The sequence below is a fragment of the Arachis hypogaea genome, chromosome 5 (genome assembly GCF_003086295.3).
Source record: "Arachis hypogaea cultivar Tifrunner chromosome 5, arahy.Tifrunner.gnm2.J5K5, whole genome shotgun sequence".
Taxonomy (NCBI): Eukaryota; Viridiplantae; Streptophyta; class Magnoliopsida; order Fabales; family Fabaceae; genus Arachis; species Arachis hypogaea.
In genome coordinates this window covers 106,997,195-107,017,512 of record NC_092040.1, presented here as the reverse complement: position 1 = coordinate 107,017,512, position 20,318 = coordinate 106,997,195, and the positions used below count along the sequence as shown (strand labels likewise).

The following is a 20,318-nucleotide window of genomic DNA, read 5'->3' as shown; positions in this document are numbered from 1 at the left end:
CCGGTGCTCCACATCGAAAACACATTCCCAGTCCGTACCTGCGCGGCTCTTCTGGAGTGGTCTCACCAAAGCCTTCCTGTAGCAGTGTCCACTTCATGGAGCAATCCTCAGCGAGCTGGCTCTTCTTAACCAACTCAGTGAAATTTGTTAGCTTTTGTGGATACACGTAATTAAAGATATCTCTCCTTAGTCCTTTCTCATACTGAGCACACTTCCATTCCTCATAATCAGCTGGATTTCCTTGACAAGTTTTTGAGAAACGGCACAGGTTGTCGAATTCACGGGTATAGTCGGCAACGGACATATCCTTTTGCTTCAGCTGCATTAACTCCAATTCCTTTGCAATGCGAAACGCATGCAAGAAATATCTCCCATAAAACTCTGTCTTGAATCCATGCCAAGAGACATCCGTTAACTCCACCTGCAAGGTATGACACAATTCTTGCCACCAATTCTGAGCATCTCCTTCCAACATATGAGTCACTATCTCTACTGACTGTACCTCAGGAACATGCTGAGTGTACAAAAACCTCTCCACCTCTCGAAACCACTGATCAGCCTCCAGGGCATTGGCGTTTCCGTTAAACCGAGGTGGACCACTCTTGAGGAAGTCAGTAAGGGTCACAGACCTATAGTATCGACTTACGTTTCTTGTACTAGCACTAGGGTTTCCACCTGGACGTCCTTGCATTGGTTCAACCACGGGATTTCCTCTCTGAACACCTCGTTCGGATCCACGAGACGACATTTGGTCCCTGTTCACACCAAACAAGTGATATTAAGTTGATCAGTCTCAATATCGCAAGTTTAATGTTTCAAGTTCCAGATGCATGCTCATGAACATTTATGCCACATATATCAATCAGATATCCTAATAGCACATACACACACCCAGAGTATGCCCAGAAGCATAATCAGTCCATCCCTCAGGCTCTATAGGAACGAACTACTCTGATACCATAATGTAACACCCTACCACACTAAGCTTTACGCTTAAGTCATAAAACGAAGGTGGTGAGGTATTACGACCTCTAAAATAAAATGAGTACATATAATAGCAGAAGAATTATAGTATGCTAGGAGCCTTGAAGAAAAGGGGGAAATAAAAATCGCACAATAACGGCGCTACGCTCAAGGAACGAGTTAGCTTACGTGCTAAGAAAACCATAACTATTTAACACAAGATAACAGAAGTGGGAATAGAGTGCCAAAGATACATAATATCAAGCTCCTAACTCAGCCTGCGAAGTCAAGACTGGCCGGAGAATATTTACACATATATACATATATATCCAAAACCCAAAAGTACATATATACAATCCTGCCTCTCCATAAACCTCTAAGAGGATCAAAAGGATAAGTCATGCGGAGAGAAAGCTAAGTACATATATATACATCATGTCATAACAAAATATCCCAGTAACCACTCCACCTCAAGAGTCCAGACGCCTAACGAGATGCCTCTCGGCCTGCATCTGAAAAACAACAACATAGTATGGAATGAGAACCGGAGGTTCTCAGTATGGTAAAGGTGCCCGCATAGTTAATATAAAAGGTCTCGGGAAAGCCAGAGACATTCCTAGAACTTCGACACTCAGATTTCAGCTTAAGAATTCAACTAAACCAGAAATTAGGTAAGTTGTCTAAGGTGTTCTAATTCTGAATCTAACTTTAACCTAATAATTCACGTTCTGTCTCCTCTAATCCTCCAAATCATTGGTGGAACAATCCTCTCTCATCACACCTTCGTCAGGAGAAATTTCCCAAAAACATACACATACAATTCAAGCAAAGAAAACACAGATAGAGAAGCATTTACAGCAAGTAGAACAAGTAGCAGATAAGTAGAATTTAACAGTTAAACAAACTAAAGCAATGCACACTCAAACAAAGCAAACAAATGCATATGATGTATGCCTGCCCTATGGCTGATGAGTCTCATCTGTCGGTTATACAGCCAACCCGACAAGTCTTGGTAGTTAACCATTGGACAGTCCCTCTGTGCGCGCATCCCCAAGCTCAATAATATTCCATGGAGTTAAACTCCAAGCTCAAATATAATATTCCATGGAGTCACACTCCAAGCTCAATAGTATAGTATTCCATGGAGTTAAACTCCAAGCTCAATAATATTCAATATTCATATTTATGCATGCCCATGGGGGAACCCGGGGAGTTAAAGTGCCCGGTCACATCTTGCGACAGAGGGTCAATAAATAGTCTCAAATGCACAAGCCACATAATAATCTCTTTCTTTTTAAAATACCACCTCAAATCAAACTCCAATTCTTAAAGAAATTTTGGCATTATCTCCTCTAAGACTCAAATTTCTGCCACCCTTCAAGGGTCCCAACTATCAAACCAAACACCTCTCAGTCACTCAAATCATTTCCAGTAACAAATTATTTCATAATCAAACAAATACCAATATTAAATCTTTTTCCAAACCGACCAACTTCAACAGCAAATTATTGACAACAGCTAAACCTCACATTTTATACCATATACACAAACCATCAATTATACATTCAGTTCATTCCTATCTTAAGGTCTTCTAGCCTAAGTTTTCACGTGACATTAAATGTTAACTACGAGAAACCAAAACCATACCTTCGTACGGAATCAAAATATTCAAAGCTCCGGAGAAGCTTTCTGACTGAGCTATCGAAGAAGAAAATGTCCAGAATCGTCTATGCCTCCTAAAACTCTCGTTGGCCAAATCCAAAGAAAAGAGGAACTACGCCATTGTCAACTTCTACTAATCAAAAATAGTGTCAACGTATAGAAGAGGAGGTTACGAATACTTTCACCGGATTAGATTTTTGATTGGAGTTATAGATTTTCAGAAATCGAAGCAGAACGTTCGAAAGGGTTCACATCAGTCGCGCTCTTCTCTCTCGCCGTTTTCTTTCCTTTTTTTCCTCCCACATATGTTGATCATATATATATCTATATACATATGATTAATTAGTAAACCGCATTGCCTTTCTTTATTATATATATATAAGCCGCCTTAGCTTTTCTTTATTATATATACATAACAATTATGATAAACTTTAGTGGACATATTTATATATAATGAATTAATGATTGAAGTACATTAATACGTATATGCATAGTCTTTATATTTATATATATATAAATATAAACGTAAGCATAGATTAGGTAATCGAAAATAGGTAAATCTAATAGTTATAATAATAATAATAATAATAATAATAATAATAATAATAATAAACGTAATAGTAATAATAATAATACAATTATAGCAATAATATTTATAAAGTTGAAAGTATATGAGTTATTAATATAAATGATATTAGTAATTTAAGGATAAAAGATATTTGGTGAAATATTAGTAAAGCTAAGCTCACCAAAGAGTACTGATATTTATTCATAGAATTAAGTATCAAACTCGACAATAATATTATGATCTAAACTCTATTTTTAAATAATTACAATATCAATTATCAAATTAAAATATACATATAAGTTTCATTATTTATAAATTACTGGAATTATAATTTTAATTATGTAAAATATTTCATCATAAAATATTTATATATATAAAAATATGAATTTGATTGAATTCAAATAGTTATAAAATTAGTTCAATTACTGATAATAAAATAATTTCTAATGGTAAAAAAAAACTTCAATTTATGAAATAAATTATAACTTATTTATATTTATATTTTTAAAACTGAGGGTCTCTACAGGATGCGGAGGTGCCGACTCAGCAGGATGCCCCTCCAGTTACTTCTAACACCATAGAGACACCACAGACCCATGAGGAGCCGGTTCCACAGCCTTAGACAGATTCAGCACCTACCGTTGTGCCTTCCACTGATCCTCCAGTTTAGCATCGAGGACGATGCTTGATCTTGTGTGGGGAGGTCACTGGTAGCACTTTCCTAGTTATCCTATTTTGCATATCTTTTGTATATATTTTGATGCATTTTTAGTTTACTTTGGATACTTTTACTGCTTATTTTGGATTTTAGATATTTTGATGCTTATGGATATCTTTAGATGTTTTAGATGATAGATTCCATACTTTTAGTTTAATTTCTCTTTATACATTTTTGCATATCTTTCTTTTTAGTTTGTGTGGTTGTGATTAGAAATCATACTTTGAGTTGCAAAAAAAAAAACTTAGTCACCCTTTTTGCATAAGAAATTGGTTTTAAGCGGAAAAGGAAAGGGTAACTAAGGAAATTTTTGAATTTTTCAATCACAACAATGCTTAGTCAAATATTGAGATTTTTCAAGAATTTTAATTATAGGGCATTAACCCAATTGATTGAAAGAAAATTTTTGGTGAAACTTGCTTGAATTTTATACTCTGTGAAGCATGTATTGAGCATAGAACACAAGCTTGTGAGACTTGAGCCTATTGATGTGGTTACATTTTATAACCACTTATTTCCCATTCTTGTGTGAGATTGTTCTCTTTCTATGATTGTGATCCTTGATCTGCTTGATTCTAGATGTCCATTTATTTCTTGTATTCGTGCATTTGTATGATTGAGGCCATTATTTCATTAGCCTACTTACCCAAATAGCCTACCTTTTACTCCCCATTGTTATCCAATTTTGAGCCTATGCTTAACCAACTTATTCTCATTTTAGCACATTACAAGCCCAAGGCGGAAAACCAATGAAAGTCCTTGTTTGGATCTTTGATTAGCCTAGGCTAGAGAGAGTGTTTATTATTCAAAGTTGGTGAGGCTTGGGAACATTGAATGGGATAAAAAGGGTAGCGCACTTTCATAATTAGGAAATGGGAACATATTCATGTATTGATTAAATGTATAGACCTTATGCATTGATGCTCTTGTGTATAGTTTGAAAAAAAAAAGAGAGAAATGAAAAGAAAAAAAAGTGAAAATGAGAAAAACAAAAGAAAAAGAAAAAGAAAAAGAAAAGAAAACAAAAAAAATTGTATATAGAAAAAGGAAGAAAAAATAATAAAGAGGGGACAAAATGCCCCAAAGTGAAGTCAATAAAAAGGAATCAATGCATAAGTGTTATGAATCAAATAAGAATGCATGAGTATGTAAGAAAAAAGTGAAGAATGGGTAGTTAGAGTAGTTTGAATTTGTATAGGTCATTATGTAGGTTAGGTGGGAAAGTTTATGCTAATCAAGGATTCAAATCCTAGTCCACTTAACCATAAATGATCCTACCTTGACCCTAACCCCATTACAACCTAAATGGAAGACCTCTGATGAATGTATGCATGCATTGAATAAGTGTTGATTGTTAGAAGAAAATCAAATTTTGGAAAGCTTGAATAGAAGAGAATTGAGTGAATTAACCCTTAAACACTTGAGTGAATAGAGCGGATACACATCCGGTGAGGGTTTAAAAGTTCAATTACATGTATTCACCCATATTATCTATATTCTTGCAAGTTTGAACTCTTTTTGATAATTCAATACAATTGTGGTTGGACTTAACTCCTATTGCCCTAACTATTGTGCTTACACATGTCTCTTGGGAATTGATTTGTTTAAACTAAGCATTTGCATTTACTTTAGGTAGTTGCATTTAGATAGGACTCATATAGTTAGTTGCATTCAATAAATGTCACACCCCTTAGTTCCTTCTTATTTTAGCATGAGGACATGCTAAGGTCTAAGTGTGGGGAGGTTGATAAACCCCATTTTTAGGGTTTATCTTGTATTGAATTTAGAGTGTTTTGATAACCTTTTGTCACATTTAGCCTATGAATTAGCATGGTTTTGTTATCTCTCCCATAGTTGTGCTTAAGTGTAAAAACATGCTTTTTAAGCCTTATTTTGATGAATTCTAATTTCTCCTTGATTCCATAAGATGCCTTGATGTGTTTGCTAGTAATTCCAGGATTGAAATAGGCTAGGCATGAATCAAAGGAGCAAGGAAGGAAGCATGCAAATGGAGAGAAGCACAAAAGACAAAAGAATTGATCTCGGCCAAGCACGCGCACGCGCACAAGGCGCTCGCGCGCACATTGCAGAATCGGCCAGGGACGCGCACGCGTACCGTGCACGCATGCGTCGATGACCGCACATGACTTCATTAAAGCAACACGTCCCTGGCGATTTGAGAGGGTTTCTGAACCTATTTTTGGCGCCAATTGCTGATAGGAAGGAATAAAAGGATCAAGGATTGAGGGGAAGGCATCATTATTGAATCTAGGGAATCATATAGCATAATTAGGATTAGTTTTAGAGAGAGAAGCTCTCACTTCTCTCTAGAATTAGGATTAGATTTAGGTTAATCTCTCTTCTTAGATCTAGGTTTAATTCATGCTTTGATTCACTTTTCCTTTGCCAATTCTTAATCTTCTCCTCTTCCTCTTTCTAGTTATGTGCTTTAATAATTGTAATTCTTCATTTTGTTTTGGATAGATTGTTGTTCTTTTATTTCCTCTTTCAATAATGCAATTTGAGGTAATTCATGATAATTGTGATTTCCTTGATTGTTGTTGTTAATTCTTTGCAATAATTGTTGTTAGATTCTATTTTTGTTCTCAATTTACTATGCTTTTCTTATGTGCCTTCCAAGTGTTTGATAAAATGCTTGGTTGGATTTTAGTGTAGGCTTTGTTCCTCTTGGCCTAGGTAGAGTAATTAGTGACTCTTGAGTTATCTAATTCCTTTGTTGATTGATAATTAGAAGTTGCTAATTGATTTGAATGCCTCTAAAGCTAGTCTTTCCTTTAGGAGTTGATTAGGACTTGAGGAATCAAATTGATTCATCCACTTGACTTCCCTCCATGGTTAGAGGTTAACTAAGTGGTAGAAATGAACAATTCTCATCACAATTGAGGAGGATAAATATGATAGAATTTCTAATTCTCATATCTTGCCAAGAGCTTTTATAGTTGTTAGTTTATTTTCATTGCCATTTACTTTTCATGCTTCTTATCCAAAACCCCAAAATAACTCACAACCAATAACAAGACACTTTATTGTAATTCCTACGGAGAACGACCCGAGGTCCAATACTTCGGTTTATAAATTTAGGGGTTTGTACTTGTGACAAACAACTTTTTGTATGAAAGGATTATTATTTGGTTTAGAAACTATACTTTACAACGAGATTTCATTAGTGAAATTCTAAACCGTCAAAAATCCAATCATCACTCCACTAGAGGACATCAATTTGGACTTTGATGCTGATGTAGATGTTGAGGAGGAGTCTAGTGATGACGGGTATGAAATGATAGAGGATGAACCATAAAGACCACCCCAGTAGGATTTGAGTATGAAGATAGTGACCCAGACTATTTGATTGTGAAGAGAAATACTAGAAAAAATGGAAAAAAAACAAAGGGTGGTGTAGGAAAGAAGATTTCATAGAGGAATATAGGTGCAAGAAGGAAGGCTTCAATAGAGAATAAGAAAGCTACAGTTGGGCTAAGCACAATTAAGCCAAGTGTGGGTGTCCAAAAAATTGCCAAGACAAACACTAATGGGACTGATTTTAGATAAGAGTATGCAGGCCCAAACAAGTCTTGGGCTGCTGTTGCTGCTAGGCCCAACACTAGAGCTCCAAATAATGCTAGACAAAAAGGTTATGGGTCAACCTCATTTGGCCCAACTGTAAATGGACTAAACACTCTTAGAACACAGGCTGGATTGCCAAATTCCGGGGCTGCCAGTGCTGTTGATCCTACCAACAGCAGTGGTGAAGATAAGACTGAGAAAAATATTGAAGAAGAAGATCCAATTTTTGAGTATGAATCAGAGACATTGTTGACTCTGAAAAGATTTGAAGATGAGAGAGATAGGTATGAATTCTCTCAATTTAATGAAGGTGTTAAATTTGGGGAGGTATACTTTGAGCTGGGAATAGAGTTTGCCACAATTGAATGTTTTAAGAATGCTCTTAAGGATCATGTAATTTTGAAAGGAGAAAAATTAGGTATATAAAGAATGATCAAAGGAGGGTTAGATGTGATTTTGAACATTGGATGGATAAGATTAAAAAGTCAAGAAAGCTAAAGGGGGGGAGGGAAATACATCTTCTACTGCGGCTACAAATGAGCAAAGTAATGCTTTAGATGAGCATGAAGGAGATGTGAATAAAGCTGCTGTGACTGAAGAGACTATGACAAATGAGGCTGCCAAAGTGGATGCTAGGGATGTGAATGTTGGAACTACAAATGTGGCTAGTGAAGGAATTGGTAATGCCAAAAGGAATCCTTGTCCATGGCTAATTTACTGTGCAAGGAATAATCAGCTTAAGAGTTACCAAATCAAGACTTATACTCCTGATCACACTTGTGCCAGAGAATTCAGAAGTAACATGGCAGATCATAAGTGGGTGGCCAAGAAGCTGGAAAAGAGGCTTCGAACTCAGCCTCACATGACCCTGAATGAGGCTTATGAGCACATTAAAATCGACTACAACGTTATTATTAATGGGAAGATGGTATATAGGGCTCTCAAGGAAGCAAGAGAGCATGTGATTGGTAACGAGAGAGCATAATACAACAATTTAACAGACTATTTAACAGAGATCCACAGGAGTAACCCAGGGAGCTCCACCATTCTCGATGTGACACCCATTCTTCAATCTCCTCCACTGTTTAACAGGCTATACATATCTTAGATACATGTAAAAAGGAATTTAAAGCTGGGTGTAGAAAACTAATCGGTCTTGATGGTTGCTTCTTGAAGGGATACTTTGGGGGCCAGCTATTATCTGCTGTAAGTCAATATGTGAACAATCACTTCTATGTGATAGCATTCGCTATTGTTGACAGTGAAACGAAGGAGAGTTGGAAATGGTTCCTCACCTTATTACAAGAAGATCTTGGAGATCAATATATTCATGGGTGGAATTTTATCTCAAACCAACAAAAGGTATTCTTTTAACTTAGTTGTTTTCGGATCAATGTATAAGCTAATTTAGTTGTGATTATTTATCTTATTTTATGGTTATATACTAACAAGCACTTGGTTGGAGAATGGGGGCTTGATATTTTTCACGTGGCTTTTACTTTCATTTAAAAGTGAGCACAAATTTAATAACTAGTAGAGACATATACTTCAAGAGATTCCGTACAAAAATATTCAATATATGCATATCAAAAAATACAATTATTTGAAACTTTGACTATATTCTTAAAACAAATATTCTTAAATGCTTTCTTCTTGTAAATTTAGAAGTTTAATACTTTGACTATATTAAAAACTAACAAAAAATAATTATGTAATTAATATCTTAGTCAGTGTATAAAATTTTTAAATAACCATATTTGCATTTCTTGCTCTGCACTATTTTTTAGTTAACATTATTAGTTCAATTTAGTTGTGATTATTTATCTTACTTGATGCTGATTAAGTTATAGTTTAGTTGCTGATTATGTTATAGTTGTTTTCATTTGATTGGACTGTTTTGAGATAGGTTGTATGAACGACTTATAGTGTATTTAATAATAGAACATTATGGATAGATGGTTTAATAACGGAATATTATGGATGGATATATAGATGGTTTTAATATGAGAACTGATGATACATTTTGTTAGGACCAGATGTCTTCGAGGTGATTGTTCTGGTGATGTTATCAATATATTGCTTATTATTGCCTGTTATTTTCAATTTAAGTTGTGTTTATTTACTTGCTCCTAGGAATTGTTGCCTGCATTAAAGGAGGTGATGCCACACGCTCATCACAAAAATTGTGCCAAGCATATTTGAAAAAACTTTACAAATAGATACAAGGACAAGCAAGTCAAGAATGTTGTGTGAAAATGTGCTAAATGCACCATTGATGCTGAATTCCAAGCAAGTCTGAAGAAGTTGAAAAGGATTAATGAAGATGCATGGAGTTACCTAGAAAAATTTGAGGCTACTTGCTAGACCAAAGCTCACTTCAGTCACGGGCCAAAGTGTGACAACCTCACCAATAACATGTGTGAGGTTTAGAATGCAAAATTGTGAACTACCGGTCAAAACCAATTCTTACAATGTGTGAGGAGCTTCGGTGCTATATCATGCGACGGATGACCAAGTACAAACAAGTATTAGAGTCACACATGGGATCTGAGATCGCACTTACTCAACAGCAAAGGCTTGATGACATTATGAAGGATGTTAGATATTAACAGTCAGTTTGGGTTGGTGACGATGAAAGGAGAGTCTTTGAGGTTCAACAAGGCTCCAAGAAGCTTTCTGTCAACTTATCTACAAACAAATGTACATGCAATGCTTGGAAATTAACCGGTATACTCACTAAACTATGTTAATTGACTTACAGTTGTTAAATTACACTTGTATGTTGCTAAATACATTATAATTGTAGGTCTTCCTTGCGTTCATGCACTTGCTACCATAGCTAGAAGGGGTGACAGACCTGAGACATATGTCCACCATCTGTTTATGATTGGGGTAGCAATAGCAACGTACCAACATTGCATACAACCTGTTAATTCCGAGGAATATTAGGAGAAGACAAATTATTTGAAACCAATTCTCCCAAAGCTAAAGAGGGCAGTTGGCAGACCCGTCAAGAGAAGAAGAAAAAAATCATCTAAGATTGAAACTAATAGAACTGACGGCAACAAAGTTAAGAAGACATTTCGAGTTACTTGTAGCAAGTGTGGAGAGGTTGGCCATAATTACAAGACTTGCAAAGGACTTCCAGCAACAACAACTACATGTCCAACTAATCCAAACAAAAGAAAGACAATGACTGGTATAAATCCTGGAAATCAAACCAACCTGTAGAGGAGATGCATGTCTCACAATCAGCACCCAGGTGCAGGTAAACTACCATAAATAATGTACTAATTGTTGATCGCGAAGACTAAATTGGGTTTTTAATGCTTCTTTAGGGACTTAGTTGGATATTTTAAAAATTATTCGGGACTTATATGTCTTTTTTTAAATTTCACAAGGACTAACTTGAAATTCTATTTAGCTTATTTTTTCATTATTTTAGAATGTGGTTGATAATCCTAATCCAACTCAGCCCATAGCTAATGTACCAGGTTCTATGTCTAGTGTGGTGAATAAAATTGGATGTAAAGGTTTGCAATTTGTGTTACTGCACTATTAGGTTTGCTACCATAATTTTGTTTACTCTTTGCATATGCAATCTTCTTTATCAAAGGGTGCAGCAAATTCTGGAGCAACAATTTCCCAAAGTGCAAGGGCTAAGCAACCTATCATTAGACCACATTATCCTGCCCCAGTCTAGTCTAGCACTCCACCTCCTATTCCACCACTTAGACCAAGTCAAGGCGTCTCGGCAGAAACAATTGTAGCAGCAAGTAAGGGCACTACATCAAGGATGTTCTACTTTATTTCCAATCTTGGGTTCAAGCATTCGAGACAGAAGTGACTGAAAACAAATGATTATGCTTTTTGATGTAATATTTTGGTAATGTGCTTTCAAGTTGATGGACCTAAATTTGGAATACTCTTAATTTCGGGATTGATGAGAGATTAGTGTGGATGAAACTTTTTTTTGTGTATTATATTTCGGCTCATGTATGGCCGAATTCTGACTTTAGTTTAAGTTGCTACTGTGACAGTTATGTTATTAAGTTGTTATTTGACATTAAAGCAATATATTTGCTGTTATACGTAATGGAGCTATTGTGACTTTTCCATTATTCATTTCATGCTACGTATCAATGAACTTATAAGTAATGGTGCTGTTTTTTTTTTTGTTATTCATTTAACTACATGACATAGCAATATGAGTGTGTTTGGATTCACAAAGGTCATCAACCAAATAATTTTGGAAGAAAACTTTTAAGGTGATATATTGCATAAATTTTCTTCTTCTCACAAGCATTTAGATCACAAAAAAAGTATATAAATTTGCATACAGTTTTCAATGAACTCTTAAATACAAAGTAACATATAACTTATAAAATAGCTATTGTAAGTTGTAACTGACAAAATCAACACTACAAAGAACATGATAACAAGTACTATATTTGTACATTTACTCTTGCCCTCAACTTTTGGAACTACATTTTTCTGCATCTCTAACAAGTCAATTCTATTTTGCAACTCCATCAGTTTGTGTTCCAAATCATCATCATTTGTATCGTACATAGGCAAAATATTAGCAACAATCTCACCATCACCCATGGCGACATTCTTCACCAAATCATCATTCTTCAACTTAATTCAAAAATCTTGTCAACCCATGTAAAGAACTTGCAATAAGATAACTTTTCCTGCTCATCATACAAATACAACTCTTCAACACAATTTTTACAGAACGCAAATTATTCGAAATCTTACAATTGTTTACCTTATATAGTGGGCATCCAAAAAATAGTCTATTCGAATTTTTATGAGTCCTTGAAATGGAGATTATTGCATACAAACTGCATAAGCATTTTGGATGTTGTCCTTTGGAGATTTCAACTTTGCTTAGGCTGCTGATGTCACCATCTCCGATACTGCTGCAACTATAGCCACCGCCAAGTCTCCCACCATGGCGATTCGAAGATGATAAGCTTCCATTGCTTAGTGTCATTGCAGCTGCTGATAAACTAGGGTTCCAAAAGCTTCAAAGAAGAAGACGTTTCTATTCGAGTAGAAAGGGGTTGAGGTAGAGGAGAAGAAGCGCGACCTTGTGTCTCCCACAAAAACGCAACGTTTGGTGCCAAGCCCTAAACGACGTTGTTTTCATGAGGTGGCTGGGGACTAATTTGTCCTTCTATGACACATATGCATGTTGCTGGACACGCTGAAGAGTAACCGTGCCACTTCAGCTTTCTTCGGTGGCATAAAATGGAGAAAATGGGTCTGGAAATTATTTTGGCCACCAGAGAGAAACCATGGGGACTGATTTGTGTATTAATTTTCTTCGAGGATTAAAACGTCCGATTTTAAAATCTTTGGAGACTGATTTGGGTAATTACTCATTTTTTATTTTTAATTAGATTTAATTACTTTGTTGGTCCCTATAGTTTCACAAAATTTTTAATTAGGTCCCTATACTTTTTTCTTTTTAATTGAGTCCTTGCACCAAATTTTTTTTAATTGGGTCCCTATACTTTTTTTCCTTTTATTTAGGCCCCTGCACGAATTTTTTTTAGTTGAGTCCCTGTACAATTAAATCAATTATTGTCAAAAGGGACCTACTTGAAAAAAAATTGATGCAAGGACCAAATTAAAAGAAAAAAAAGTATAAAGACCTAATTGAAAATGTTGCAAAACTATAGGGACCAACAGAATAATTAAACCTTTTAATTATTGGGTATGACATAATTTATCCCATGCATCATAAAAAAAAATTAAAATACAAATACATCTTATCCATACCTTGCTAAGCTCACTTAATACCATCCATTTTTTCCAACTCCAATTTCATATTAAATGAAGTAAAGTCTCTATCCACAATAAATCCAAACACAGTAAAAAAAAAATCCCTATCCACCAAAAAGGACAAATCCAAAATTTTAATCACCTTCATTGTAGATTAGAGTTAGATTATTACACCTTATCCATAATAATATTAATTCTATCACTACTATGGCGTCTCAGTTTTTGTCTATCCATAACAACAAAATGAAAAACACGCGTTCTGTTTCCTTTCATACTAACTCATTTAAGTAGGTGCTAAAAGAATTTAGGTTTAGCACTATAGTATATTCACCTGTGAAAAATAGGTACATGTGTTAGGTATGGTGTTATTACTTTTTTATTTTTGGGGATAACTTTTCATGGTTTGTCTCATTGTTCCTATTTTTGTTTTGGAGTATCCTATTCTATTTTTAATAATTCAGGCATGTTAGGCATGAGTATTAGTCTTTGATTTTGGTGGATAATTTTTCTTAGTTTGTACTGGGATTACTACTTTAGATAATTCTATGACAAAAAAATGTTTGTGTGAACAAAGGCAGAATTAGACTAATTATTTATGGGGTTATATTTAATAATTTACTAAAAGTATTAGAAAAAATCATGGACACTTTGAGCTATTCAATGAAAAATTTGAAATAATGAAATTTGATGACTCCTTAAGTGTTGGAGTAGTAATAATAGAAGCATCTTCATTCCTTTAATCTTTTCTTTTAAAAAATGGGTTAATGGTCAAATTGGTCCCTGAAAGATTGGACGATCGTCATTTTTGTCCCCGAAAATTTTTTTTAATCAAATTAGTCCTCAAAAAATTTGACATCAATCACGTTTGTCCTTTTTATGGGATTACAGATTCCGTTAACAGCAGTACATGTGGACCGTTAAGTGATAGGTGTGTTAATAACTGTATACCCAGTTGGAAACTGATAAGATATATTTACCTTATTATGTCAGAATAGTCCCTATCCCCATTTTATAAACCCTAATCCCCAAATTGAACGGAAACATTAATCTATCTTGAGGAGTGGTGTTGCAGTGGTGCAAAGACATCACCCAGGTTTAGAAGCCATGATGCGGAGCGCCGATGGAGGACGAAGTGGTGGGTTATCACCGCGATCGCTGGGTAGCTTCGGCTCTAGCTCCTCCATGCGAAAAAAGAAGATGAACATGGACAGAACCTGTTTTTGTGGACTGAAAACTGTGATAAAGAAATTTGGAACACCAGAAAATCCAAGAAGATTGTTTCATACTTGTCCAAGATATCGGGTTAGTTTAAATTGGTATGAACCATAGTTTCTTGAACTCCCCTTTCGCCATTAATGTGAGATTCAATTTTTTCACTTGACATGTGTAGAAAGGCAGCCACTGTAACTACTTTAGTTGGGTAGATGATAAAAAATATGAAATTTTTGAAGTTGCAAATAGTAGGGCAGAAGCAGAGTTTGAAGTTGAAAGTGATTATGAAGATTGGAAAGTGAACTAGGTTGAAGAAAAGGTAGTTTGAAAGCTGAAGTCAGAGTAGTTAAGATGTTGCTTATTTTCATGTTTGTCCTAGTAATAATGCTTACGTTAGTGGTTGGAGTACTTTGTGTCAAATCAATGGAAAAGTAAAAAACTTGTAAAAGCATTGGTGATGTTATTTTGTTGGATCTTGTTAAGAGTAATGGTGAAATGTAATAAATGAGGTTGGACATTTTTGAATATCCATTAACAATCATGCAACCTGCATTTTTTGACATTAGTTTAACAAATTTTTACACAATTTTAAAAACAAGTAAATAAAAATAAACATTTAATCGCTCAAAAGATAAATTAAATCTAATAATATGTATTGAAATTGAAGCATTTGCATATCCATATAAGCATGCTAACATAGTCTTCACAATAATACCAACCCTATTAATTAAGTCTTCATAATATCAAGCATAAGTTACCTAATTTTAGGCTATACCAAAATATGAATAAGGTTGTACAAAATGCTTCAATATGTCTATAATGCATAAAGATTCTAATCCTTAGCCCTTTACAAAATACATAAATCACCCCTTAATACACAACACAACTTAAACATCTTTGTCTTTCTTCCTCGGGTGTTTGAATCCGAGAGTTAGCACAAAAGTCATTAAGCTAGTAAGTTTCTTCGTAGTAGTAGAACTGGTGCCCTCGATTGTTTCAGCGGAAATTGGAATTGTTGCATCTGCAGTCGGTTGTGGTGAGGCTAGGGTTGTTGCTTTTCCTTTAACAACATAAAGTTCTGGAGGCCTTGATCTTACTTTGTCCTGCATTTTATCATTATAAAGGATAAAATCAATTCACTAATCATATTCACATTATGGAACATTATAATTTATAACAAAAGATAGATTACAAATAAAGTATCATACTTGGCTAGAAATAGATAAAGGTTGAGATTCTTGTGTAACCGGAACTCTTTTCAATTGGCCAAGGATCATCTCAGTTGGTGCATTTGAAGTTGCTGCTGGTGGATTGGTAGGATCTTGAGCAACAGGATCAATCGGGGTTTCATTGGGTGCATGTTGAGCATTAGCATCAGCAGGGGCAGCAACTACTGCAAGTTGAAGTTGCATAAGCCTTGCTTGTTCAGCAGTTTTCTCTTATTTTTTCACTTTGCACGTTATTCTGTTGTGCCCAACTTCCCTACAATACAGGCACCGTATTGGATTATACTTTTTTTTTCATCCATGTCTTTGAGCCAATAGGTTACTCATTTTTGTCCTTTCTCCTGTTCATTGTGGGCCTACCTAGCTTGATCTTAACTGGAGGCGGAATCGGTGCTAGCGACCCTGTTTATTCCCATAGATCTTGCCCATTTATTGGATTCACATTGAAGCAGTATGTTCTTCTATATGCGTCCATCGTTAACCACTCATAGCAATACTCCTCAGATCTCTTGTCATTTTTGTCTTGAATTGCAGCAATGACATGCATGCAGGGCATACCTTTGCATAATAGGATAAAAGCACAAAACATAAAAATGTTCTTTCAGCACAAATTTATATATTTAAAAGAATTCACTAAAGAAACATAATTTACAAACAGTAAAGAAACAAGCTTAACAACATAATTTCATTCATAATCTTTATACATTTAAAAGAATTCACTAAAGAAACGGTACTACATATTTCATTCATAATATTTTAGGATCTTACAATTTTATCTAGTCAACATAGTAAAAATCTTAATCAAACTGATTGAAATCAAAATACACAATGAACTATTCATCATTCAAATGGCATCAAAAATGAAATCTATGAATTAGTTAACTATTCAGCAGAACAAAAATATATCATTCTACAAAAATATATGACGACTAGTTAAAAGATAATAATGAAATGGACATATACTATAAAGAGACTTGAGAGTTCACTGTTAAAATCCAGTATCATATAATATTGCATTCAATAGTAAATTTATCTTTAAATGAAGTAAGACCTAAGAGTCTAAGACAAATCACAGACTTCTAATCTCGATGGAGACAGAGTGCATCAACAATATAATATAAGAACATTAAATTATGCACAAATTCACAATAATATAATATAACAACATTAACTCACAAGCTTAACAACATAATATAACAACCTAAATTCACAAGCTATACCAACATTCTTTATACCTGTCAGCTGCCAGAATCTACAAGTGCAAGTGTGACTTTCTAAATCTACCACTATATTCGTTGGCCAGCCTTGCACTTTATACAACACCTCCTTCTTATCACCCGACCATTGAGAAAACCAATTTCTTGACAACTTTGTCATTGTCTTTAGCCGACTTTGTTGAACCAGAATAAGAATTCCCTGATAGTGCAGCAAATTTTGCATGTTCTCAATCATGCTCTTCATGATGATCTTCCTAACCTCTTCAGCTAGTGTCAAGATGGGATTTGCCCTGTCATGCTTTATTTTTGCGTTGAAAGACTCACACGCATTGTTGCATATTGTGTCTATCTTTAAATCCTCTCTGAAGTGTGCCTTTGTCCATGCTTCTTTTGGCCATTTATCACATTGGTTTCCTTTTCCAATTCTTTCTTTTTACCTCTAACAACATATTTCTTGAAAGGCTGAGATCTTGAGGGCTAGCTGTGAGTCTTCAGTAGTTAGGACTGAGCTTTCAAGAGTTGGGTAGAAGACTTTGATGGCTGAGATGAGGATTTTAGGGGCTGGTTGTGAAGAACAAATTGTGTTTCAAGTTGTGATTTGGGCTGAGACATGAGCTGTGATTTGAGTTGTGATTTGGGCTGACACATGGACAGTGTTTTCGGCTGGAATTTTGGTTGTGGTGGTGTATTGTTAGGCTTAGACATGGGTTGTGGTTTGGGCTGGGACAATGGCTGTGATTTGGGCCTTAAATAGTATCTCTTATTCAATTGGAAAATATTTGTGACCTTGGGTTTACAGGTACTCTGGGTCTCTAATATAACTAAGTCATCATCACCCTCACTCATACACTCCACCATATGTGGCTTTGAGACTCTATTTACAAAATAAATGTTGATCAAATTGTGATTCCTTCTATAATCCTTCATCATTTCTAATAAATTAGCATCTACTTCTAACTTTCTCAACCCAACTTCAAGCAACATTTTGGGTACTTTCCAGGAACAACCGTCCATCTTTGAATATCTTAACTCCTTATAATATCCCTTTACAAAGAAAATATCTAGTGTATTCCCTTCAACTCCCGCTAACACCTTTGTATTGTCTGGTTTATAAATCTTTGATCCACTTTTGTCATTCTTAGACTTTCTACCATGATGAAAAACGAATGCCATTGGATGATTTTTCATCTACAAATTAAAAATAACAACAGTGAATTATGAGAGTACACTCTATTTTTTATTACTTTTATTTTTTTTGTACAATTTATTTATGTTTTAGCAACAAAACTCCGATCACTACTTTAATCTAAAATGAACACAAATAGGAACAAAAGCTAAACCACTCCACCCACATGATTGAAATAACCAAGCAATACACCTTTCCTAATTTAAAAAACTCCCACCTAATAACATTGAAAACCTTAACTACTCTTTACTACTACAGTGAGACGGAACTCTAATGTTTAATGAAGAGAAGGGTGTTAATACGCTAATATTGCTTCCATAATGAGGTAGTTGTTGCTGCTAATTTTGTGTCTTAGTTGCAATAGATTAAATGTCTCCATCCACCATTTCATCCCTCACTCTTGATGAAGCTACTTTCTAACAATGAGACCTTCTGCCACAGTGCTATCCACCATTTTTAGATGACGATTTTTTACAATTATATGCTTTTGAGTGTCAATTGGTTGCCTATTTCTCAATTGGTTGAGGCTGTGCTAATTTTTTCATTGAATTCTAGAATTCTGCTTTTTGTATTTTTGCATAAATAATAGTTGACATAAGATCTAGTTTTATTTGTTGAAAAGTTGCTGTATTTATAGTATTTGAAATTGTCCAAATTAATTGTCCTAGGCTGCTTCATCTCTCATCTAGGTTATACTTTTCTTTTTTTTTTTAAGTCTTTTTCATTTTTGTAGTAGCCAATCGTCAATAAATTTTATAGTTTTCAGTGTTTGAATGCCTTAAATTTGGGCTCCAAATCAAGTGGTTCTCGTCCACTCGCATATACAACAATGCATGTTCGGAGGTCTCCTCCACCTGAAAACAAATAGGACATATAGGGTTGTTAGCGATTTTTTTAGACAATTTTTTCTCATGAAAAAAAATATTTTGCACTATTTTTTATAAAATATCCTAATTTTTTAGAAAACTTGCATTCTTCATATTCCTTTCCAAAGATTTTTGAGATCTGCACTGATGGTATGGTAGGCATGTCCTCTATTCTTCTTTGTTCGTCCCTTTTTGTCATATAGTATGTGGTTTTGACCGTAAAAGGAGTCAAATTTTGATATAGGGCTAAATTAGGGAGTTTTGGCTTTGGACTTTGTTCAATGGAGTTTGATATATTCTTTTCCTGATATGTGGAGAAAATATCTCATATATTATCCTTTTGTTCTATTTTTTAGCTTGGTTGTTGATAAATTCTGATACCTTTCTGACAGGTTGAGCATTTGTTTTTAGCAATGAGTCCACTCCCATGATCCAGTTATCATCCCAAATGTTTATGTCCTTACCCTCTCTTATACTCTATCTTGTATTTTTTTTTTTAAATTTCTTCCTTTTATTAAGCTATTTCATATCCATGTTGAGTGTCTCTTCTATTTTACCTATCAAAACTCTTGGTCTAAAAAATAGATTTAAGAATTTTTATCTACAAAATTTCTGGCCTCTTTAAAAATCTCCAAACTTATTTTGCCAATTGAGCTGTATTTTAATTTGATGAATGAATTCTTTGAAACCTAGTCTCCCATCTTTTTTGCTTGTGCATAGTTTTTCCACTTTTTCAATGTATTCTTTTTTTTTTCTGGAGAGTTTCATCAAAATCTTGCAACTTTAGCACAAAGTCTCTTACAAAATTTTTTAGAAAACCTTAGTACACTCATGGCATATGTTGGAATCGCTTGAATAATTGCTTTGATAAGCACCTCTTTTCTTGTTTGGTTTAAGAGACTCTCCTTCTACCTTCTATTTTTCCTTTCATTTTTTTCTCTATCCACTCTAGAACTTTGCACTTTGAATCAATTGGTATATCTCTTCTTCCTGTGCTCTTGAAAAGATAATATAATCATAAGCAAATAATAAATAGGGTATGGCTGGTGCAGTATGTTCCTATTTGACCCCCGAGAGCTTTGTCCATAAAAATGATAAAGACTTTAGCAATAATAATGAATAAATATAATGAAAGAGGGTCTCTCTGTCTCAATCTCCTTTGGAAAATTATTTTTCTTGTAAGGTTTCCATTGATCTGGAACTTGTATCTCATCCCCTTGACACATTTTATAACTAGCTCTGTCCATCTTTGGTCAAACCCAAACGCTTTTAGCACTTGTTCTAAGTAATCCCACTCTAACTTATCATATACCTTGTTC

General features: G+C 34.7%; 1 long non-coding RNA gene across 1 annotated transcript; it reads right to left on the bottom strand.

Moving 5' to 3' along the window:
- Nucleotides 1–1,185: 1,185 nt before the first annotated feature.
- LOC140184618 (uncharacterized) lies at nt 1,186–2,937 on the bottom strand. Its single transcript, XR_011881717.1, has 2 exons — nt 2,611–2,937; nt 1,186–1,475 (listed from the first exon to the last, which is right to left on the bottom strand). It is a non-coding gene; the product is annotated as an uncharacterized lncRNA (long non-coding RNA).
- Nucleotides 2,938–20,318: the final 17,381 nt, after the last annotated feature.